General features: G+C 42.4%; 1 protein-coding gene across 4 annotated transcripts in view; it reads left to right on the forward strand.

The window, feature by feature from the left end:
- The window catches only part of NDST2 (N-deacetylase and N-sulfotransferase 2), a 130,509-nt gene that overhangs the window by 24,450 nt on the left and 80,922 nt on the right, over positions 1–25,137 (forward strand). For all 4 annotated transcript variants that reach the window (XM_084525774.1, XM_084525777.1, XM_084525776.1 and 1 more), the window contains exon 2: positions 1,553–1,632. The gene's annotated coding sequence lies outside the window, so the exon portion shown is untranslated. The remainder of the gene's footprint in view (positions 1–1,552; positions 1,633–25,137) is intronic.

Here is a 25,137-nt window from a genome sequence, read left to right on the forward strand (position 1 = left end):
GCCTAGTCTCCTCAAAGGAAAGGGTGGAAGAACATATATTATACGAACTGGTAGAAAATTTCAGAAAATAATCTAACATCAAAGAGTCAGCTTTCAGATGAAAATAGATTGGATAATTTAGTAAGGCTCTTTCACCCATTTAGTTTCTGTTTGCTTTTGAGGTATTAAGGAAAGTTGGCAGCCTTTCTTAACTCTGTATTTTTGCATCCCTAATGCTTCCTGCTGATTCCTATCTGCATTATTGCATACCAATGCTCGATGCTGCCTTTCTTTAGAAAATATGTTTAAAAAAGGAGCATTAGTGCAAACAATGTAAAAAGATGAAAGGGGAGGAGAAAGGTGAATAAGATTTGTGAGTGACTTTGAACAGCATTATGTTGCTGCACACTGCCTAGAAGCTGCGGTTGGAAATGAATAGGAGCTAACTAATATTCAGATGTGGAGGTCTGGTTGCACTGTTTTGTTTCTGATTTCATCTCGGTAAATGGTGGGGATGGAGCTCCCAGAGTGTGAGTTACTATTTGTGTTAACATTCAGCCAGCCTGCAAGGGAAGGGATGGTAAGATCAGGAGTAAACCTTTTTAGCAGCAGAGAATTTTTCCTTAATGAACCAAACTGTGTATTAAATTGCAGCCAGAAAGTCAGTTTGACTGCATCTGAGAGAATGGAGAGCTGCCCTAAACTTCTGGTTTGGTTTGTGCCAAATTGGCCATGAAACTGAAAACCTTGTGCGGTGTCAGTCGCTTCTTTTCTGGATGGGCTGTCAGGTGCCTGGTCAGCTCTGGTGTGCTGAAATGGAGGTGATGAGGAGTCACCCCATGAAGCAGCAGCCCACGTCGCTGGCTCGTGAGAGGAAATACGTGGCTGTGCTTGGCATATGCTGGCTGACTCCTGTTGGCTGGGAAGCAGCCCTGGAATTAATGTGAGGAGATTATGTAAAGAATTTGGGAAGTGTACCAGTTTGGGGGGTTTTCCTTTATAAAGCGTAGAAATGGAACCTTAGTTTTCAAACAGAGCTAAGACAAAGCTAATTTATGATGCTCCATTGCATTTCGGTACGTGGTCTCTACATGGATCTGTACAAGGTTTTAAGCTGCTGTCTGAGCTCCAATATATAGAGGGCTTAATCTAAGGGGGTGTTTTATCTCTTCCATTATGAGGAAAAGTCTTCACGTGAAATTTAAAGCCAGGTTCTGAGTGCCGTGATGTGTACCAGTGTGGAAGTTGTAACTCTGACTGGTGAACTGTCAACTCTTAAACAAGCCAGGAGGTTCTTACCGTATTCCTTCCCTTCCTACTTTACATTTTACATAATTTGGGATCACTTTCGGTGACTAAGAAATACAGTCGTTACTTCTACTTGCTGGGTTTTAAGGAGGCACAATAATGTGCACAACCGTCTCATTGAATGATACAAGTTTAGAACAAAATATGATGATTTGTTCAATGCGTGTGCAATGATCTTTATACTCATATAAAGTAATCTTTGATCTTTCTTTTCCATCTATCTCCAATCCAGACTCATTTTGCTCTTTTTTTTTTTTTTCCCCAGCTGGAGGGTGCAATTGTGAGCCAGGCATTGTTGGCTTTTGCTCTGTATGCTGGCTTCTGAACAAAGGTGCTGCTGAAAGGGTGAGTATTTAACTTACATCCTCTTTGATGTAGATTTATGTTCCTAGGAACTGATAAATTTAAACTCACCAAACCTGTCACCTTGAAGTGTATCTAGGTTTGCAGTGGAAAGAATCTAATCTACCAGCTCATAAAGCTTTGAGCATCAGCCATCAAAGCAGTGTTAAATTCTGGTTTAGTGTAAATTGTGTGGCATTCTGCAGCACCACAGACCAGAGAAGCTGAAAGGCGAGCATCTCTGGCCTCTGAATTCACAGATCAGCATTTACAGCAACAGAAATCTCAAAGACCATGAAAATAAACAGTAATGCAAATATGATTCCTACTGAGTGACCAATATGGAAAAGGATGGCTATGAGGGGTGCTTGACTACCCATTTGATACATAGTTGTATGAATTCTACATCAGATCTGACATCTAACACATCAGTTGTCTTCTGAAACTGACTGAGGTACCCAAGCATTAGTTGAAAGAAAATGAAAAAGAAAACAGGCTTTTATCAACTAGAAAAGGCTACTTGTGAGATGGGGGATAAGTTTAATGCTGTTGCACTGCCAAGACAGAGAAGGAACTGTTAGTAATTCAGCAGGAATTTCTAGAAATATATCCCTTGAGTCAGTGAAGTACTGAGTGTGCCAGACATGTGAAGGTGCAGCGTGGGGGTGAGGATGTCATTTTACAAGTGTTTTCAATTGGCAGTGTATAGATTAAAACAACAGAGGATTAGCACAGAAGGGAGCTTTTGAAAACATCTCGGAGCTTTATGGTTGTGAAATAGTGTTTGTAGATTTTATAGATTAATATCTACACACAAACAAAACTGTGTATATAGAACGGTATTAGTACCTTAAGGAAGGGTAGATGAAAGTAAATATGTGATGCCATAAAGTCTGTATTGGTCTGTTTTTCATATGACTGCATTAACCATAAGAAATGAGGATGTATAATGTTTGAAGTTCATTCTTCAAGAGCATCCATAAAACTTTATGCTGTTAGGTATTATGTGTGTATTGGTCTTCTGCAGACAATTTTCTTCATTCATGCTCTTTATTTAAAAACATGGGTGTTATCTACTTGTACCCATAAAAGCGCCCTGCATTAGAGTCATCAGCTTAATATTTTAGGGTCTGAAGAGAGTCATGGGTAAAACATTCTAGAAACTTGCAACTAGTAGACTAAAGAGGCTTTTTATATACAATAAAGTATATAAAGTAAATATCTTGACTTTATGAAGAAAAATATCTGAGAATGTTCAAGATTAAAAGCAAATATTGTATATTCCATTAGAAAGCTGGACTCTCGGACTTGAAACTTGCATTTCTAGTTCTTGAACATACTGAGGTAGATTGAAATTTGGTCTGTTACTGGTATTATTTCCCGTAGTAAAGCTTTTAATAGAGATGTTTAAAGTCTAAAAGGTATTCTTTTTTTTTTTTTTTTTCCCTTTTTTCTTTTACTTTGCTCATTTCAAAAAAAAAAAAAAAGCCTAATAAGTTTCAGGGCATACCTTTGAAATCTTGAAAGGCAAGGGAAGATTCTCATCCTGTTTTCGTGCATAGATAAGTATGCCAGGTGGAGCAAAGTGTTGTTCTGTGATTCCTTTATAACAGCTATCAGAGAAGCCCTCCTGACTAAGGAGACTCAGAGTCTCTTAACAGAAGGACACTAAAATAAGTAGTACACTGCATAAAACTCACCGCTAGTTCTGTGTGTCAGAAGGCTGTCCCTGGCTGACATTTGGCACAACGATATCGATTGCAGTTGCCAGTTGTGCTCAGCATGTTTCTGCTGTCAGGAAGCGGTGAAGAGCAATCATGAGGAATATCACATGCAGAAGGATTTGCATGCAAGCAAGACATGAACTTAATAGCAGGAGATGGCAGGTAGATGTGAGGAGGTAGATGTGAGGCCTAGAAGAAGTTGTAGATATGAGGTTGTAATTTTATTAACTACTCACAAGGAATAATTCTCTGTACCTGGGGGGTTGTTGAGAATAATCATTTCCAGCAAGGTCTATTTCAGCAATTCCTGTGGTACTTTTGAGGCTAAGTATCTTTGGTGTTTTTATGTTTAGCAGCTAAATCACGCAAGACTCAATGGTATGACTGAGTTGGAGGTTACGTGTTTTTTCCCTAAAGCTTGCTGTTGCATACAAGGCCCTAAAACCAAGCAAAGCTTATATGTTGAAAAGTGTTAGGCCACTTATTAAGTATACTTCTGTTTTTGTTGTCCTCTAAAAAGGAATGGATTCCTAAGGAAAGGAAAGGAATACACACAAAAACTCAATCAGAAAACAAAAAACAACAAACAAACAAAAAAATATACCCATCTTCTTTGTTTCCAAATGCTCTTTTATAAAGATAGAGTTTTGGTGATCTGAATCAAGGTGCTGTTTTCCTCTTGTCACTTCTTTCATCCTTTTGAATGATGTACTGTATGCATTCCATGGTATTTGTGTACTTGGCTAAGCTGTGGAGATGCAGTAGGTTCATATGGCTAACGAGAGCAGTATACAATGCAAAAGTGGGATCTGTTCATCAAGCAGCCTATTTAGCGAAACCCATTTCAGATCTGGGGTGCATTTTTTAGTGTGAGGACAGGCAGGAAATAAAATGAGAGTTTGAGGCCTTTCAGGAACAGGCATAGTGCAGGCTTTCCTTAATCCTGATGAGGCCAGAGGTATAGAACATTTCTTCATTTGGAAAAAAATGTTGGATTCAGCAGTGTAGTTTTAGGCATTGAAAGGAGCTGATGGTTCATCCCTGATGCTCTGTAGTATATGTTTCTTTGTGCTCTGATTTGTGATGGAGGAAGGCTTGAACGCTGCCTTTGATGCATGTGGAAAGTGTAGAGGGATCTTTGGACTCCGTACGTTAACGCATTACCTGCTGCTCTTCGTTTTGTGTACCCAGAGAACTGATGGTTTGGAGGTGGCTGTAAGAGCACGTACTGCAGGAAAGCTGTCTCAGCCTCCTTTTCAGATCATCACCCAAACCAGAAGCTCAGGCTTTCTGAACCAGAAGTTCAGAGCTCTGTTTTAGAAATGAGGAGTTTGAACATAAAGTGCTTTTCTGAGGAGCTGTAGGCACACAGGGCTGAATTATCAGTAACTGCCTGCAGCAGGCTCTTTCTGTTGAGGGATTTTTTAAAGTAGACTGTAGCAGCATCGTTGCGATTCCTTTCCGATTTGCTGGCTTTTGTGGACTAGAGTACATGGGGGTGGATATTGCACTGAATTTGGTGAGTCTCCAAAGCTGGTAGGATTGTTCCCAGCTGTCAGTGACTCACAGTAGCCGAGTTGCCTTCTCAGAGTTCAAGTTAATGGAATTTGCTGTTCAGTTCCCCTTGAATTGGCTGGCAGAAATGGAATTTCCCGTGAACTAGGAAAGGCAGGAGAAATTCTTCAAAGTACAAGCTTTGAATTTGTGTAGCATCTGAAAAATTGCTGAGAAGTGCAGTCCTTCCTCATCTGGATGAGAGTAGCTCCTTGCCAACAATCTTGCTTTCAGGCGTTTCATTTTGTTCTGTCTAAATTCCTACACTGTGCTTTTTGCTGAACATACCCAGTTTCCAGAGGTGTGTTAAAAATGTGATAAAGGCGTGTTACGTGATTGTTGTCCTATTTCTTCTCCACATGGATGGCAAACTTCATCTGGGTTTAGAGGTTGTATTCTGTCAGCAGGATAACTACTTAGTTTGCTATGTCAAAGAAAAGGGGTACAAATAGCACTGAGGGAATTAATTTGCGGAATTAATGTATTATTTACTGAGCAGTTCAGCTCATTTTTACTAAGCGGGTAATCTGTACCTTTCATGTTAATACGGAGGGATATCTGAAGTATCTGGGGAATACCATGAAGAATGGGGACCTGGGTTCACATGTTGATTTTGCCTGTTCTGGTAGTGTGTGATTGCTCCAGGGAGCCTGCTGGGCTCTGGGCGAGCTGCATTCGGTTGTAGGCAGTGTTCAGTGTGGCCTCTTGAACAGTGAAGAATCAGTAGGATGGTTTGGATTTCGTTTATTTTCTTTAAAGAAAGCTGTTATGTGACTGAAAATCACTCATTTGCCAAAAGAAATAAATCTTCTGAAGCTTATTTGCCTTGCTGGTGCTCTGTTTTAGAGTATCAGAACGTTTGGAGCAAGTTCAGACTATTGCTGGTAATGAGTCAGTATCTGACTAGCCCACATTTGTGGCTTGGTTATACTGCGTGCAGGGCCTTGTTTCCTCCTTTTTGGCTGTGATTTGTACCTGTGAACCTTGGGAATGTGTATGAAAAGTATCTTTCAGTTTGCAATGCCATGTGAAAAGCATAGAAAATAGAGTGTTTTCTACCCCATGTTTCAGCTTTTCAATTTTCATTAATCTATTAGGGTGAAAGTCCAAGACAGAGTAAGAAGATGACATTTAGTTCGCTAATCAGATAATCAAAGAGGGAAGAGGTAACGGACACAAATTTATTTTCTGGATATGCGAAGGAAGAATATTCTGGGAAGATTAAATGTGTATCTGCTTCAGCCTGTATGTACATTTTTCCATTAGACAGCACTACATCACTGCAAAGACTAGCGATGACCTCTTGCTTCTTTTTGGTTCTATATTTGCTTCCTTCATATGCCCTTCTGTAAGCAAGACCTGCAAAATTTTTTGTCGTCTTCAACTGAGTCACACCAATACTGGTTTGCCGTGATGATAATTGCTTGTGAAACTGCTCTGTGCTGTGCTATCAGTCTCTTACCCCAGTCTGCCTGGTTTCTTCAGCCTTTAGTGCCCACTGGTCAACTCGTGCAGCCAAGGCAGGGACTTCAGATGTGTTTGGGTACATGTCCAAATATTGCTTTAGATGATTAACTGTGGCAATGCTTCTAGTCACACTAAGATAGCAGCATTTCTGACTGCTTACGTACGTGATGCATCAGGTTTCGGGGACTTTATCGAGGGACTTCATTTTCCCTGCCCTAAGTATTTCTGCTGAGGTGGGAAGCTGATAAGATAACCTTGGCCCCAGCTGACTAGGTCTTCCCTTCATAAATTGGATAAGTTTTAGTATTCATTTTTTTCTAAGATCTTTCCTGTTAAGAGGATCTTTGAAAGTTATATCCAAGTAATGAGATTGAAAGTAACCAATCTCGGGGCTATAGGGGATGACATTTATTGTGACATAATGATCCTTCTGGGGTCCTTTTCTCCATCAATACAAAGTACCCATCTCAGAGTCTGGTAAATCAGCTTTCATTTTTTGATAAATCTGCCATCACAAGACAATGTTTTCACTTGAAACAGCCGTTCTACCTTGCACTTTGTTTTCTGAATGCTTGTGGAGGGTGGGAGAACTTCAGTGCATTGACTGCTGAAGACCTCTTTTCCCAGGTGCATTGGGAAAGGTGAAATTAAAATGTTAAAGATAGGAAGTCAATATGTAGTAAACTAAGGTATCTTAAATCATGCTCTGGGCTTCTTATTCAGAGATAATTTAACCTGGATTTGCTGTTCTTTAAGCTTCCTTTCCAAGTGCTCGGTAATAACCCCCAAATGAAAGCTCCCTCTGTGTACATGAAGGAGTTTTGCTAACGATCTCTCCTATTGATCTCAGTGGTATGATTGATCCAGCAGTAGTCATACAGTAAATGCAGAAGCTTGTAGTGTTTACCACTTAGATTTTCTCAACTCGATGTTGTGGCACTGACTTTGATACTGTTCAGAGTCCTAAGAGCAGTTTTTACTAGAGGTCACGCTGTAATTAACATCAAACTGATTAGAGTAGCCTATTATAATTGGTCTGAGAGTTGTGCTATAGTCCCTCGAAGTACACAACAGGTCATAATACCGAAAATACTGCGTTGATACCATCCTGTTACCTGCACTTCAAAGTGCAGTTCTCCAATCTCTTTTAAGGCAATGAAGGGGCTGCAAGAGGGACAGAGGTACCCACACAAACAGCAAGTAGCACGGTGACACACAAATACAATTCCAAGTTTAAAAGTTTGAAACTTCCTACAGTATGTGACAAAGGTGAAATGATATATTTTGGAATTAGTGAATATTTCAGCACAGGTAGTTTAAAACCTCCTTTTTTACATTTCTTCATCCACACAAGAACAAAGTTACTCAGAAGAGCCGAAGAGAAGCAAACCTGAACTGCAGACAGGCGGTGCTTTTTGTTATGCCCTGATTTATCTGGGGAATTCATGGCCATGCTTGTTCTTAATTCTGAGGTGCAGATAGCAATCAGTGGGACTGGGCATGCATGACTGATGGAAAGGAAAAGAGAAAAAAAAAAGGGAAAACAAGAACTAGATGGAAGAGGATAAGAGCTCATACAGTACAATGTGTCCGTCAGTTTCTAAATACTGATTATGTCCATGAATATTTTAATTTAGGATTTCTTGAAACTTTTCAACCAGAAGGGAGTGGCTTACTCTCAAACTGTCCAATATTTGAGCAAGATAAACTCCTGCTCTAACTTATTGTCTTCTGTACTACCATAAAGTCTCCTGATATTTTGAACTAATGCAATCATTAACTACCAGGGAAACAATGCATTGAAATTCTGTTTCTAGAAGATGCTTCTAGGTGGAGGGGGAGCTCCCACAGAAGACTGTGGTTAATTCAGTCTACCTTGTTCTCTGTTCTGTGTTTCCTCTCAGTCCTGTAATTCATAACTTTTGTTCTTCCTGACCATACTGATGGTGCAGAATTCCTTCAGTCATTCTCTCCTTCCCGTTCCCTTCTGGATTCATCCCAGCTGACTGCTGCAGTCTAATAGAGGAAATCTCAGCCAAAATGTGTAATCTCATGTTTTGGAAATTGAAAATCAAAAGCATATGTTTCAAATGACAAAAGGAGTAATTCCATCTTACAGTACCTGAGCTGCTGCTCAAGTGGCCAGTTCTGTGACAAAAAGAAAGTCATCTGACAAGTTTTTAACAGTCAGGAAAATATTATCCAGTCAAAAAATCATTTTTAGGTTGAGAATGCTGTAGACTATTTCTTTTACTGAGCCACTTGGGAGTATCTGAATGTAAGGGAGCAGCAGTTTGCTGTGTGTGTCCATAGTGCTCACGGTAGGGGGTGTGCAGAAGTTCTTCAGCCAAGCCCTAAAGGCAGCGAGCAATCTTCAGGATCACCCGTCTACCACTGACTAGTTGGCAGCCTGTATCCTCTACCTGAGATGGCACCTGGTGCTTACCATTTGCCATGGAACTATTAAGAAAACGGTACATTTAGTCTTTAGGGTCCATGATGTTTTCTGGTTTATTGTGTTTTTGTGTGTGTGTTTTTTTTTTTTTGTTTTTTTGTTTTTTTTTTTCAATTTACCCCATGTTAATGTTCCTCATGCTCTGTGGCTCTTAATTTGTGTTTGAGCTGTTTTCTTGCTCTGTTTTCTTAGGCTGGCATAACGAATCCCTCTTGCTTTTGCTTTCAGTGTTTTAACTTCAGTAGCTGAATTTGAGGTAGCTTACTTTCTAAGCCAGTACAGGTGAGAAAAAGCAGCAACGCGAGGGGGGTACATCGCAGTAATGCACAGAGGGGAGAGAAAGAGAGAATAATGGGATGATGAAAGGCAAAACGTTCACTGAAATGAGCTTCTAAAAAAGCACGGAGAGCATGTGTGTGTGTGGTGGGGAGGGAGTTGTCTCAAAAAGCTGTGTTTGTTCCCTGGAGGCTCCCGTGTGCTATAATTGAGTCAACATGTCAAAGTGAAGTATGTGGCGAGCTTTGCGAGTGGGGGAAAACTGCTTCTTCTGCACATACAGGGCTTGGATGAACCCATTCTTACAGCAATAATAAGCACTCTGCTTTTGCATTGCTGAAGCCACAACACAGCAGAATAGCTGTCCAGCCAGGCTCTGTAGCCGATGTTTCTCTAAGAAATGCTTTAAATCTTTGTTTGGTTGGGAAGCTAAGAATAATTGGCTTTAACTTCGCTTCTGTTGTGGATTTGAATGAAGTTGGTGAACAGAGGAGAAGATGACTGAATTGCTGTTGAGATACAGGCAAAGCAAGCTACAAGGGCCTTACTTAATGATTTTTAAATCTCAGAGGAAACAAATCCCATTCCTTGCATGTCTGTTTCTCATGCTGGTGTTATGTTTTGGAGACACACTGGCTTACTTTTGTTTAGTGTCTGCATTTGTGTGTTTAAAATGGATGGAAAAGGGATGATTGCAGTGCTCTGTCCCAGCTGATACTCGCAGCCTTTGGCTGTGTGACTTTATGCTTGGTGCTGCACTGGCACCTCTCTCCTGGCCAAAGCTGACTGCAGCTTCACCCTAGGACTTCATATGAACTTGAAAATCTTTAAAGCCAATGTTTCCTTGCTAACAAGCTAATTTTGTCTTGATTGGTTTTTATGTAAAATCTTTACCTTTGGTGCTTTCATATTTTATAAATGATTCTTCCTGACATATTTGATGTTGTGATTGTTTCCATAGAGACAGCAATGGCAGAAACCTGCACAAGGAAGGTGACAGCACTGTATTTTCAAGATTAACTGTTTTACAGAGGAATGGTTTGAGGGGGTGGGAATATAAAGTAGATTTTTCCAAGCAGTCACAGAATATTTGGGAGTAGTTGAATAACTACTGGAGGTCAGAGAGAAAAGGCAGCAGGACAGAAGAACTAGTCTGTTATTTTGGCGTTTGTCTGTGTGGGGAAGCAGTGAACAGAAGGTCAGCCTAGAAATACGAAGTGCTTTCAGCAACACATCCCCTTTATTGCTGCTCCAAATGAAGATGAAATTCTGAAATGCAAAAATCTGCAATGTACAAATTATCTCAGAGAAGAGGCAGAAGTTGACATGCCTGTGAGACAGCGTGTAACACACCTTTTTTAATTTCTCCCTTCCAAATTCACAACCTAAATGTAGGAAGCTTTTAGCATTAGCAATCAGGCACTTACAAAGCCATTAGTGAGAGCTGCAACCTTTTTTTTTTTTTTTTTTCTTTTTTTAACCCTTGCTAAAATCAGCTGTCTGATTTTATTTTTTGGGCAGCAAGGCTTGATCCTTTTCATTATGCATTGTACTACCCATGTTTGCCAGCAAGATACCTTGTGAGAGAATGCAAGCATTTGATGAGAACCCTTGCTGTGGCCGAGAGGCTTGTTTTAAAGCATTCGGTAGGAGAGACCAGCATCCCCTGACATGTCTGTTTGTAGCAGGTCTTGCTGCTTCTGTCTACAGTGTGGTCATTTGAAGCAGTTGTCTGATGTATGCCCACATTTCTTGTATCGGCTTGGGCAAGTGGGAGGGGATAATGAGAGAGATGCTTGTAAACAGAGGCAGCTATTTTCTTTCAGGGACGATCCCTTTTCACAGAAGCGTCTGATAGCATTCAAAGTGCCCTTTCCTTCCCCACCACTATTTAGGTGCCTAAGGGCTGCAGGCAGGCTTGGGACTTGGAGCCCACATTGCTCTGCCCGGGAAGAGCAAGTCAGGCAAAACTGCCCATCTCCAGGTGGCAGGCACATCTCTGGCCCTGGGGAAATCAAGCAGGCTGGTAGTAAGACACAGGTGCTACACTCCAATTTAACACATTGTTAAATTCAGAGCTCATATGCCTTCCAGCCAAAATATGGCATCATACTGTAAACTGAATTCGTGTTATATCTTATTACACTGGGGAAGAGAAGCAGGCAGCTGGGAACTTGGGTTGCCTTGAAAGTTACAGAAGTTACTCATTTGTCAGTGCCTGAGGCCTCTTAGGTCACATCTGCACGGTACCTCATCTGTTTTTTGCATTATTTTGATATCTTTGGAGTGGGGGTGAGTAAAAAAAATAATAATGTAATTTATAGTTCTTCTTTGTATTTATATGCAACATTTTGCACAGCTGGCATGTTAGAAAGTGTTTGATTCTGCTTTTCCCTTCGCCCAATGAAGGGGAAGTTTCTTTGTTTTTTGCCAGCCAGAATTACTGTGTGTAAAACTAGAAAGTAGTTTAGAAATCCTGGATTAGTTAGTTGTAGCAGAAAGGCTGAAGTAAATTGTGCCATCTGGTCTAAATACTGCCCTTGTATTTGCAGAATGATACAAAATTAAATGAAGTCGGTTTCTCCTTGAGAGAAGTGTATTTATAGATAGTTAAGCTGCTGAGATGCTGAGTTAGGAAAATAAGAAGATTGGTGAGGACCCCTTTCCTTTTGGGGTTGTGTGGCTGAAGTGGGACATGACTGGAAATTCAGCGGTACCGTGTGCTCTTTGGCTGATGACACCGCGTTATGCAACCAGGTCAACTCGCTTCGTGTTCTCTCCGGCCGTGTTCATTCCTACCTTGGAATGACTTTTATTGAGAATAGCTCAGAGATATTTGAGCTATGGTTGTCAATTTAAATCAAGATGCTTTGGATTTCCAGAATGCTGTCCTCAGAATTGTTTGAGCTCTGAACTTGTTGGAAGATTTCTGTGTGCTTTCTCACCATGTTTGTTTTTTTAGTCTGTTTTATTCCTAGAAGCCCTTTTAATGTATGCTTTGAAAGATGCACGTGGAGTTGTTTTGATTGTTTCATTTTCTGCATCTTTATAATTAAATATCTGTCTTTCTTGCTTGTTCTTTCTCCCATCTTCATTTCAGCCACGTAAAATCTGAGTTTTATTTCATGTTGCTCATAAGAGCGAACTCGTTATTTTGCCACATTGATTAGAAATTGTCTTTAGAGGTGCAGAAGCCAGAGGCATTGCCTTTTATTTTTATCCATGGCATTCAGCGGGGTATCTGCAGACCTGGGTGGAGATTCCTGGACATGAATCTTTTGCCCTGTCAAGTTGATAAATGTGTCATTATTCTGGGGCTGAAGGGTTCTGGTTTATATGAAATAAAAGGGCACCGAGGACCAGAAAAGCATAATAGTTGACATTGACTTGTGGGTGTCAGGCCTGGCTGCCCTGCCAGTCCCTCAGCTCTTCCATCTTTTTGCTGTTTTGTTTTTTTTTTGCTCTTGTGTTAATTTATTGCGCAGTATCCCTCTCTGTGAGTACTTGTGGATATGGAGTATCTGACTGACTGAGCTTTTCCTCAAGGTTGTGAGCAGGAACAGCAGAGTGTTTGATCCCCAGTGTTTTCACATGTAAAGTGAATGAGGCTGGGGCATCTGTCCATTGTGTTAAAGCATCTTTCAAAACATCTCCTCTTGGACACTAACTTCTGTCTCAGTTTCTGCTGTGCTAGTAGGGTAGATGGATACTCAACTCCAAATCTATCATATTTGCTAAGTTCTAATTAATTTACTTTTTAAATACACACTCATCTTGCTCTTTTAATGTGGTACTTCAGTGAATAGCTGCAGTGAAATGTTCCACCACTAAATCATAGCACTGTTAGGGTGTAGTAACTTCTCTTGTTAATTTTCTTGGTAGCCATGGTTTTTAGAGTGGACACCTGCATGGAAAAGCAGTGCATTTGGTTCTGGGTTCCCAGTTGTGGCCACTGAAGCTGTGTTTGTTCCCCGAGCAGGTGCACTGTGGGCTGCCGTGGCGTGGTGTTGCCAGCCAGTCGCAGCAGCGCGGCTCACTGCTGCCTCGCTGCTCTGTGAGATGGCAGCCAGGCGAGATGGCAGCTCTTGTGACTGTGTGCAGACCACCAAACTCGATCACAACCAAAGTCGGCTTCGTTCTCAGCCAGCCTGAAGCTATTGCTGTATTCCAGCTTTTATTCTTGCATGACAGGCACACATGGTGGGCAGTCCTTTGAATGTTGGCCGCACTGTACTGTTTATTCTTCTGCTTAGGAAGCTGGGTGAGACCTTGATTCTGTGTGGGCATGCTTCTCACTGCACTTCAGTACCTCTCTGTAGGGTGCCTTGTGATGTTAGCTTTAGTCTATGCATTGGAGATTTCATTTCCAAAACATGTTTCTTGCTGGTGAGACACATCTACGTTCCCTTTCTCATGATTGTAGAAAAAAGTGCAGTAGAAAAATATGGTCGGTATGACTCTTTGCTCTTGGAATGCTTTTTGGCACATTTCTGACTATTGGTAACACTGTGGTAGTATCTTTCCCCCTTGCCTGAAATACACTGCTAGAATGGATTTGGGAAAGCTCTCCTTTTCCATTGGTGTGGAGTCTGGATCACAGCAAGACAAGTGGATGATATTAGTAGACGGCAAGTCTTTGAAGTATGTTACAGCCAGCTTCAGAGAGAAAGAAAATCCCTTCCCTGAGCTACAGATAAACAATAATGCTTTCAAACCTTGAAGAGGATCAAGGTGAAACTCAGTGAACAGCAACTGCAGGGGAGATGCTGCTGCTTTGTGACAAGTGGCAAAAATACTGTCTTTCTTTTCGTGCTTCCTTAACAAAGCAAAATAACAAAGTACTCTGAGGTTGTTCTATGAAAGGAACATTAAAAGTTTTTTGTCTCATATATCCTCATCTTAATAGATGTGGGTAGAATAGATTTTAAAAGAAGGATGCAAATGCCTTCTCGGAATTCCCATCTATCTTCAAAAGCAAGTGAAAAGAACTGAATTCATCTGTTTGTGTGGATGCATTTCACAGCATTTATTTGCGTATTTATATTTGTAGGGGAGTAACATCTTGCAGCTGCTGTGTCACTCTCAGTTCAGTTGGCTTTGGCTGGGAGAGAGAGAATGGAACAGCCTCATCTCTCTTGTTAAAGTCGTGAGGGAAGAAGGAAACTACATCCATGCTCCTGAAGTACATTTCAAAAGGTAGATATGTCCCCCTCTGCCTGAGGTGAAGGAGCTCTCAGGAAGATGCGTTGGAGAGCAGCAGGAAGTGGCTGCAGAAGTGAAGTGACTAGGGCTGCTCCCTCTGAGGCTGCCGTTTGTTTTTTTACAAGATCCCGAGTCTTGGGAGACAAAGGAGAAAACCACATTTTCTCCCAGGATGAAAGTATTTTCCAGAAGCAAGAATGTATTCACATAGCTTCGACATGGCTGATAGATAAAAGCTGAAGTTCTGTGGACAGGGGCGTGTATTAACATGCCATATGGATTGCAGTGTCATGAATGATAAATAAGGACTTACGAAAGAACCTCCAAGGTGGATGTCCAAAACTGAAATAGGAATAATGAAGAAAAATGATAGCTTAAAAAAAAAAAAAACATTTTTAACATACTTGCTGACACCTGATGACTACTGGGAGAATTCAAACCAACTCTGCAAGTCACCTCTAACAAAAAGCTGACCGTATAGATAGGGGTTTAAAAGGTACCACACAACAGCCTGTCCCGGATACAAAACCCAAGTGAGAACAAACTGCAAATTGAGAGGTGGTGGGCTTGGGTGGGGGAGGGAGATTTAAATGTGGCCTTCAGGAAAGAATCTGTGTAAAGAATTGAGAAAGAAATAAGATGGCAGCGGCAGCAGCCAGGATTTGCAGAGCTTTTCAGTCCTTTGTTTGGTTATCTTGCATAAGTGCTTTAGCCAGAGACTCTTTCAGTAGCTGCATGGGGCCGGCTTGGAACACAAACGTGCATGAATCCAAATGTAATTTCCCTGTTGTGCACATTCTGGCTGTGACAGCTCAAGTTATGAATGTAAAATAGCAGAATAAAGTTCAGAAGATGGCCAGGCCTGCAATGTTAATAGGAATTGAATTACCCAGAGCTCCTGTGAGTTCGGCGAAGGTGCTGCCCGAGTTTTAAGTTTAGCTGCTTCCGTGCTTAATTTTGGTGTGCCTTGGAAAAGATGAAATAGTCCGTGTGTCTCTGTGCATCTAGGTAATTCGGCTTAATAAAGTAATGTTCAAAGCAGGCAAGAGGGTTGATGCTAATTCTCCGCTTCAGTTTGTGGCTGGTGCTGGCACACGAACTCGGTAAGCATCGGTGGTTTCGATCTGTAGCAATGAAGTACTGTCCGGGGAGCGACAATATCTTCCCTTTCAGGCAGTTCCCTTCGCTGTGGGGTAATTATCCATAATCTGCCGTTTTCCCTAATTCCCTGTGTTCAAGGGGAACTTCTGTGCAGAAGGGATTTCCTCCTCCGCACCGGCACGCTGCTCACAGAAGGGGCACCTCGCCGTGACTGGGGGTCTGCTTGTCCTGGGGCTGTGCGAGCAAGGAAAGGGCTTTTCCCCCTTCTACGCACAACTTGCACGGCAAAGAGAAGTTGCAAAGTTTATAACTTTCCCTGCTTCTTCGGCATCAGATTTTCCTGGGTCTGTCCTCTCTTTCTCTCTCTCTCTTTCCTTCCATCTCGTGTTACCATGGAGAATGAAATGCCAGTTCCATTCAAGTTGTCGGCTGAATAGGTTTTGAGGTTGATGGATGGTGAGAATCTCTTATCCCTCCTTCTCCAAACACCGCCCCTGCCTGGTTCTTGACATTTCACTTGCCAGGGACTGGCAGTCGGAGAGAGGGAAGTGAAAAGGAGGCTGGCAGTGTCCTGCTGAGATGCTTTTTCAGTTCCTTGGATGAAATCAGCAGCCGTGAGAAGGTCTTAAGGACTTTGGTGCAGAGCCTTGTCCTCAAGCTGGCTGAGGCATGAATGCTCACTTGAGTGCGTGCTCCTGCTTCCCCAAAGCACCCAGGGAAAGAAGATTCATACATGACTCTTGCTTCTGCTTACGGCTGTGTTTTGAGGGGTGAGGTAACCTCTGCAACTAAAAGGGAAAGGTAAGGAATGAGTCAATATAGTGCGTGCTCTGGCATAACCTCTTTCTCTCAGAGATACTTCTTTTAGACTTCGTTTCAGTGCTGCCTCACGCGAGAAGTGGAATTTCTGCAGTCTGACTTGCCTGGGTTTGTGGCTGGGATGCTGAAGTTAGCAGGAGCCTGTGCTTAGTGTGAGTCCAGGAATCCCCATGTGCACTGGTTGCCTACTCACGGGATTATTGGTAGTGTCAAAACAGTCTCCTGAATAAGGTACTTATTAAAGCAAATATTAGAGCATCATGGATTTTAACAGGCCCAGGGTTGAAATGTGGTGTTGGGGTTACTGCTGAAGTGCATGAAATGGGGCTACAAAGCAGAAAAATCAAAATGATAGCACTAAAATATTTATTTTGTTGTGACTTACTACGTTTCATACAAGATGACTGTGGCTTTACAAGGCATCGGGAGAATTTTTAGTTAATGGCGGAAGGCTTAAGCTTCTCCTGTTTACTGAAGGGGTTGTTTTGACTGATGACCACCCAATAGTTTGGCAGAAGCAACTACCCGGCATTGTTTGTTGGTGTGTGGATTTCACTTTTGGAAGTAATGGTGTAGAATTTACATTCAGGCATTTTTTCCAACTATAAGGATTCCGTGTACATTAACTTGTTAGGAGAGGGAAAATATTTTTATGACCTTTCAGCTAAAACCTGATGTGTCAGGACCATACCAGCACAGAACGCCACCATCAGTGGGTGGCGTTCCAATTTAAGGTCATAAGTACAAATTTGTTATGTGTGCTTTTGAAAAGCTGTGCTATTGCTAATAAGCGATTGTGAGCTCTTTCTTTCGGTGTATCTCTTCAAAGCATTGCAGTGAAAAATATTTCTATACCAAACTATTAATAACCTTCTGTATGTTCCTAAACTTGCTGAACAAATACATCTTCCCCAGTATCATCAGCAGCTTTTGCATGGCTGAGCTTCACAAGAGTTCACTTTCCATTTGATGCTCTCTGGCCTGTTGTTGTTTGACTCTTGTCGCCCTGCTGGAGTTTTCCTGCTGCAAGGTTGCTTTTCCTCTTGTGGAAGCTGCTTCCAAAATGCTAAGAGGTTAGCAGCTTGGCCACTGCTGTGTTAAAAGGGAATTTTCTAATTACTGCAGCAGAAAGGCATGGCTGTGTGTGAATATATACAAAACAAAAATAAATATTATATATATGAAATATATGTGAATATACCATCCCGTTCTTTAGTTAATTTATTGTAAAGATCCTAATATTGTTTTATCTCAAAGCTCATTAGGCATAGATATAAATATATTCCATGCATAGTGGACTTGTGATTTTTAGTCACATAAAATAAAGAGCAGGACTTTGGTTTTCTGGTTTGAAACTGGTTGGCTGCAAAAAAAATACATTTACAAAAATATACTGCTGAAGCAGCTTTTTACCAGAAATATGTCACCCATGTCAGATGGAGTTGAGAGAAAGTGATACAGAGAGGAAAAAGGGGGGAAGTCCTGTGGGATACTGCATGGTACTGTGGTTTGGGATTAGCTTCCTAATAGGCACTCAGCTTCATGTTACCATTCATAAGGGGTAGGGGAAAGGGTGAGCATCTGTTTTATTTAACAGTTTGATTTTGAGGGAGCTGAAACAGAATCAGCACTGAGACTTGGGTTGTGTATTTCAATTTATTCTGTTACCCTGCTGGGTTTTTTTGATTTACATGCTGCCTTCTCTATGGAAAAAATACACTTCTACCTGGTTTTGAGTTTGCATGAAATGAAATCCCTGATCTTTCTCTCCCGCTCTGTTTGTGACAATTGTTATGTTAATACTTGTAGAGATTGTCAAAAGTTTTTCTGGATATTTTTGGCAGGTTTCAACTTCAGAAAAAAAAAGTCTTCCAGTTTTCAACACAGATATATTTAGATTCCATTTGCCCTCTGAAATGCCTCCTTCTTTCCCCCCCTACCAATATAAACCCTTTCTATTTGTTTGTTTTTGTTTCCCCCCATCAGAATTGCACTGACTTTGTAACAACGACAAATTTTATTCTCAGGATGCTCCTGGTAGCTTCCCTGCTTCATTCGTTCCGGCCTTCAGTTAAATTATTCTTTGAAAAGAAATGTTCATGTCCCACTGTTTTTAGATTGAGAGCTGCAAAATAGCAGTTCTGTAACTGTTCCTCTGTAAACCGTCACGCGGGCCTTTTATGGGTTCTGAGATTTTCATGAGTATACTGTGGTTAGTAGTATTAACCACTAAAGGTGACTTTTATATTATACCTGGAAATACCTCCCAACTTCAGAAATTGGTGCTTAGGTGGTGGCTATTGTAATCCAGTGATCCTTCCTGGCATATACAGTTCTCTTACAGTGTTACTTTTCCTATTCTGAAGGCTGATTCCTTCTGACACAGTTTATTATTGTACCACTGTCAAGGTTTTTCTAGAGGCAAAGTGCTGTAAGGTCCCCAGCTATGGAAATCTTGAAGATTTTACACTTTGCCTTAATTTTTGGTTATTGGAGTCTAGTTCTTGTGTTGGCTCTTTTGTTCTTGAGTTCACTCATTCTTAATTCTGCAACAGCCTGAAACGCTTGAGATCTGTCCTTTATATTGTACAAAATGTAATTGCTAAGAGCATAGTACAAACACCAAATACTATGTGATTTCATGTCCATCTCAACTACTTATTCAATTCCCTGCTTTCCAAATTGCTTGTTTTTCTAAAGTGTCTTCCTTAAGCCTTAAAAGTAAGTTGGATTTGAAAATACAGCAAGCAAAAGGTGTTCCAGAATGTCAGTGCTGTTCCCTTCCATTGGACTCTGCGATTCCCCGTCAGTGCATTTGTTGAGGCTTCCACAGGCTCTGTCATGACAGAGCATCACGGATCCTGAGGAGTTTGTCACGTAGTAGGGGAACCCTTGGATATAGGAAGCCCTTTGTGCCCATATGCCTGGGATCTTTGACTCTAGAAATTAATGTTATAAATAAATGATATTTTTAGATTAAGTAAAAACGGTAACATGAGGAACAGCAGCAGACAGTGATGCTGTACCCAGCAAAGAGAGGCTGAAGAACATCTTAGTGGTGTTCCTGCTGTGGCTTAGAGGAGTGAAATGGCTTTGTATTTCTAATTAAGCCCAAGAAGCATTTTGCTAGCTAACTTCTTGCTTAATATGTTTAAATAACATCTCAATTAATACTACAGCTAGTTTGAACAGAAGTAAAATAAATTTGTCAAATGTATTATTCTGGCTTCCTTGTTATCTGTCATTACAGTGTCTTCGACAAAGACTGCTAGATCTCTTAGAGAACTTAATAATTCTGGAGAAAAATATTGAACAAATGAATTGTGGCACTAAGACTAGGAAAATTGGTTGGATAACTTGTTTGTTCTTCAGCCGGTTATTATTTCTAATCCCAGTTTTCGTCTTTTATTCACGTTTCACTCCAGTTGTCCCTTAATGGAAATTAGGGTATTCAATTTTTTTTCTGCATTTTGCCAGCATTATTTGGGACTTCTGTCTGTCTCCCCCTTTCTTCCTACTGCTTACCTCTTCCCTAAATGTGCTGTTTTCTCCCTGCAGTCTTTCCCCGCTCTACTTCCCCTGCCATCATCTTTCCCTCCTCCTTTCCCACCTAGACAGTAGCCAGAGCCTGGCACTCTCTTGTCTCACCCCACAAACTCCTGTCCTGGCTGCTCTGCTCTGTTGTGCAGGCAGCTAGAGGAAGATTGAGCTCTAGACCTCCTCCTGTTCGCTACATGTTCTACTTCACCTTTTCCGCAGTGAATAGTGCCTGGGTTTCTGTTTTGAGCTTTCCCAGCCAGCACAACGTGGGACTGACCTCATTTGCTTCAGTTTCACTCCTGCCTGCCGCTGCTTAGCGCCGAGGCAGTGAGAAAGGAGGCGGCTTTGTGCAATGCAGCTGGGAGAGCCCTGAGCAGAGCAGGAGACTGAAGCTGTCTGTCCCTAGCCTCAAGAAGACAGCCCTTCATTTGTATGTTCCAGCCTTAAAGTCTGGAAAATGAATTGTAGTTTGTCTTTCACCACAGCTTCCTACCTGTTCTGGTCAAGTGGATTTCTAAGCCCTGTATCGGCTGGGCTATATGCAAAGAATGAGTGCTGTGCTCTCCAGTCACTCATTCTCTTATCTCAAGTGTCATTTACTGGAATCTCTCTACCTTTTGCCTCCTGTAAAATGTAAACTGAATTACAGGTGTATAGTTCAATCAACATATTAAGTGTATGAGGAATGAGAGGCAGTGGGGATTTTGATGCCATATCCATAGTGAGAATATTAAAATCTGTGATACCGGGTATCTAAGCTATTTTCTAGTGTATTGAGAGCACCGGTTATGTAAGAACAGTTTCCAGCCGAGACAAAACATGTTTCTGTGCTAGGTCAGCACAGCAGGAGATCATTTCTCCTCACCTGGCAGAGCTGCTGCTCCACAAACCGTGTGGCTGCTAGTTAAAAGGCTCAGATGTGCAGTGTGTCTGCTCATCTGGGATGGGGAGACTGGAGTCACTGGTGAACACTCGTGAGAGTTTGACTGGAAAAACATGGCAATTTCAGGTACTCTGTGTTGGTGTGTAGTCTTATCCCAGTCACTCTGTTGCATGCTTTAAACTTAAAATGACCTTGATCAGTGTCTGAGATTGATTTTGTGCCTAAACATCATGCACGTAGTATTGGTGTTTGCATTGTCTGCAGATGCAGAACGCTGGATTCTCAGAGCTGAGAATTTTTGTTTTGTTCTTTTTACATGATGCACAGCAACTGAAATTGCTGTTGTCTTGCCCAAATCTGACTGAACGCAAAATTGAAATGAAAAATCGTAAAGCAGCATATAGCATGGGAAGCACGACAAGAAGTGGGATTAATCTCTTTAACATAAATACCGTTCCCTCTACCCTCGGATTTCTGAGTAGGTGTTTGATGGCGGTTTACCATGAAGACTAGGAACAGCAGGCTAGTGAGGGACAGTCAGATCTGAGAGCAGCGTGAGGGATGTCCCTTGTAATCAGATCGAGTTGTACAGCGTGTGCCTCTAGGCCAGCTGCGGGCTGTTTAGGATTTGTCCCTGTGAAATCCTGCCCTTTAGTCTTGTTCCGGAGCTGCAGCACTCAATACCAATGTGCTCCCTACACCCCTCGCTGCCCGGTCTGGTTATTGTTTGTTGGCTGTATTTGCTTTTTCCGAGCTGGAACACTGGGCTTCTGCAGTGACTGGATTTGTTAGTAGAGCAAAAGGATGGAAGTAGGGGAAGGGATAACTGGAAATGGTATTTTCTTCTGTTTTAAATAAAACTTAGCATATTTTGTAGCAGAGTAACATTATAGAAGAAACTGGAGTTCACAAAGTTAATAAAATGCATGTCCAAGACCAGAATTTCCCCCCAAAACAAGTAGCTTGGGGAGAATATGGTCTAACGGTCTAGGATATTCTCTAGCCAGCCGTTGTATTCCCTGCCTTCTGCTCTCGTTTGTACAATAGAGGTGTTGTTTTGTGAAAGGTGATCTCAGACCGTGCTTCTCCTGGAAAGGTCAGTGTTGCTCTCGTCTCCCACAGTTGTGGCATTTCTGTCTCGCTTCAGTTCCTGCAGCCGGGCAGCTGGAGGGTGCGTGTGTCGGCTCATAAATCTGACTGACTGCTAATCATTTTTTGGTGGATCGCTTATTTGGACCAGTGTGCTGTGAACAGCCAGGGATGTGGATCGACCTTTTTTGCTAGTAGCCACTAACATCAGTTTATGCTGCTTGTGAAACTGTACCCTGACCCTGTTAACACTCCTCTGTAACACACTTTGGGTACCGACTGAGCACTGAGTGATAGCATCTTGCAGATATGTGCAGGACAAGCTGCAGTTTCCTCTCCTATAAGCAGTATCTCAGTGTAGCATCATCACTGTGTACATGTGGGTTGTGACATCCTCTTAGGCTGGGGCTTTCAGACTCATTCGGGCTGAGCATCACCTGCAGGAGTAACGTCGGCTCTGGGCCAAGCTAGCATGGGCACAGGCAGAAGCACGCTGCAGTTCCATCCTCCTCTCTCTCTTCTTCTCTCATTTTTGCTCTCTTTTGCCCCTTACACCACATGACCTGTTTCTTATTATTGCAGAGCTCCTTCCTGGGACCCTAAGCTTGTGTTTCCATCTATGCTTTACAACCCCACAAATCAGGCATCGTGTGAGGTTAATTACAAGCACTAAAGCTGTGCTCCCATACGTCATCCTGCCATGCCTCCGCTCCTGGGCGGCAGCAGCAGCCTGTACACAGAACAGCGAGTCAGTGACCTCAGGCAAAAGGCATTAGTGGCTTGGCAGAGGTGCTTGCCCCAGCGTTCAGATGAGAACCCAGAAGATCCTGTCAGGAGCTGCCATCGTGTACTGACTTAGAAATTGTTTTTGAGATTCTCTGCTTTGGTGGCTGATCTTCAGAGGGAATATGGATCTTTTACCACCTTCACCAAAATGGGCTCTTCCTTGACTTACAGGAGAGAGATTTATCCAGTAAAGAAGGTAGCTTCTAGTCCCATCTTCCTATTTCTGTGTTTTATCCAACAGTTATTTCAGTTTTTTAGAGTACATGGGTTTGTTACTCTGGGTCTTGTTTATAAATAGTACCAGTAGCAGGAGGCCTTATCAACTGTGAGCAGCTGTACTTGCCTCTTCATTTTACATCTGAGCAACTAAAGTGCAGATGAGCAATAGAACTTCATTTTTTGGCAAGTGAAACTTTAAAATTCTTTGGGATTTGTTGAAAGCTGTTGCCTCTGTGCTGAAAATGAACTAGCATTGCCTTTTTGAGGAAGGGTATGATGACCTGTTTGTTGGAGCTCATATTAAAGGTTCATGGTAGTAAGTATTAAGGTCTGTAATGCTTTGGGTTTGAAATGCTGTGTGTATATATATGTATATGTATATCATAGAATCATAGAATATCCTGAGTTGGAAGGGACCCTTAAGGATCATCAAGTCCAACTCTTGACACCGCACAGGCCTACCCAAAAGTTCAGACCATGTGACTAAGTTCACAGTCCAATCTCTTCTTAAATTCAGACAGGCTCGGTGCAGTGACCACTTCCCTGGGGAGCCTGTTCCAGTGTGCAACCACCCTCTCTGTGAAGAACCCCCTCCTGACATCCAGCCTAAATTTCCCCTGCCTCAGCTTAACCCCGTTCCCACGGGTCCTGTCACTGGTGTTAATGGAGAAAAGGTCTCCTGCCTCTCGACACTCCCTTACGAGGAAGTTGTAGACTGTGATGAGGTCTCCCCTCAGCCTCCTCTTCTCCAGGCTGAACAGGCCCAGTGACCTCAGCCGTTCCTCGTACATCTTCCCCTCCAGGCCTTTCACCATCTTCGTAGCCCTCCTCTGGACACTCTCCAACAGTTTCATGTCCTTTTTATACTGTGGTGCCCAGAACTGCACACAGTACTCGAGGTGAGGCCGCACCAGCGCAGAGTAGAGTGGGACAATCACCTCCCTTGACCTACTAGCGATGCCGTGCTTGATGCACCCCAGGACACGGTTGGCCCTCCTGGCTGCCAGGGCACACTGCTGGCTCATATTCAACTTGCTGTCTACCACGACCCCCAGATCCCTCTCTTCTAGGCTGCTCTCCAGCGTCTCATCGCCCAGTCTGTACATGCAGCCAGGGTTTCCCTGTCCCAGGTGCAGGACCCGGCACTTGCTCTTATTGAACTTCATGCGGTTGGTGATCGCCCAGCTCTCCAACCTATCCAGATCCCTCTGCAAGGCCTTTCCACCCTCATTCGAGTCCACAACTCCTCCAAGTTTGGTGTCATCAGCAAACTTGCTCAAAATACCTTCTATTCCTACATCCAGATCGTTTATAAAAATATTGAAAAGTACCGGCCCTAAAATGGAGCCTTGAGGGATATATATATATATATATGGACTGTTCTGCTTAGCTAAGTATATTACTACTTGCATATATTGGAGATACTACAGAGTTAAGTCTGATTTTCTTGAGACTCTCATCTGTATACACTTTGCAGAAGTGGCACTTGGGGAATGCCTGAGGATACTGGGAAGTGAAGAGGAATGCACACGGGCAGAACTTGAGAGGAAAGGACTTTAAACAATGTATGGGGGATGTTGCAGGTTGCCCTTGCAAGCATGACAGGTTAACTTTTGACCTCTGAATTACTGCATAGGAACTTAAATTGGCCTTTTCTCCATTTATTTCTTACAGGTAAAGCTTTATTTTCTCTGGGTAGATGATTCAGGTTGCAGGTTATCCATGCACAGACCACAGGCTTGGACCTGGAAGCGGTGCGTCTGTTCCTGCATGGCTTACACCCCGAGCTAATTGACCTGCTGAACCTTTGCCAGCTTTATTCAGAGCCACCACTGATGTCTCTGCCTTGTGCTCCCAGAGCACGGGCCACTGGGAAGCAGGATTTGGACGAGTTGGGCATTCAGAGCCAGCCAGGATCCACCGCTTGCAAGACATAGAGACGTGGAGCTGATGAAAGATTAACACGTTACCTGCACTGTGATCCTTGCTGCTTTGAGAGGTCTGTTAGCTGGGTTTTGTTGTGGGGCTGACCCTCTGCCTCAGGTAAGAGACCTCTCAGAACCTGCAGCACTGGAGAGCACAGTGCGCAGATTCTGGGCTGCCTCTGAGCTCTGCCTCTGTGCAGCTGGGTTTGTGTGGTCAGGGCTTGTTCATTATTTGGGTGTTCCAGTCCCTTGTTATCCTGGGTAGCAGAGAGCTGACTTAATTTGTTAATGCTTGGGTGAAGCGAAGTCTGACCAGGCTAAGAACAAAGTGTTTAGTTCAGATGTTTTCTGATGGCATGTTCAGTGTTCAGAACATTTAGAGAGGGCAGATAATCCTGGGCCTGGCTCTACTGCAAAATTCATCTACCCTTGGATAATGCCTTTCATCCTCAAAACAAACTTACTCAT

This window comes from Aythya ferina (assembly GCF_964211825.1).
Source record: "Aythya ferina genome assembly, chromosome: 7".
NCBI lineage: Eukaryota > Metazoa > Chordata > Aves > Anseriformes > Anatidae > Aythya > Aythya ferina.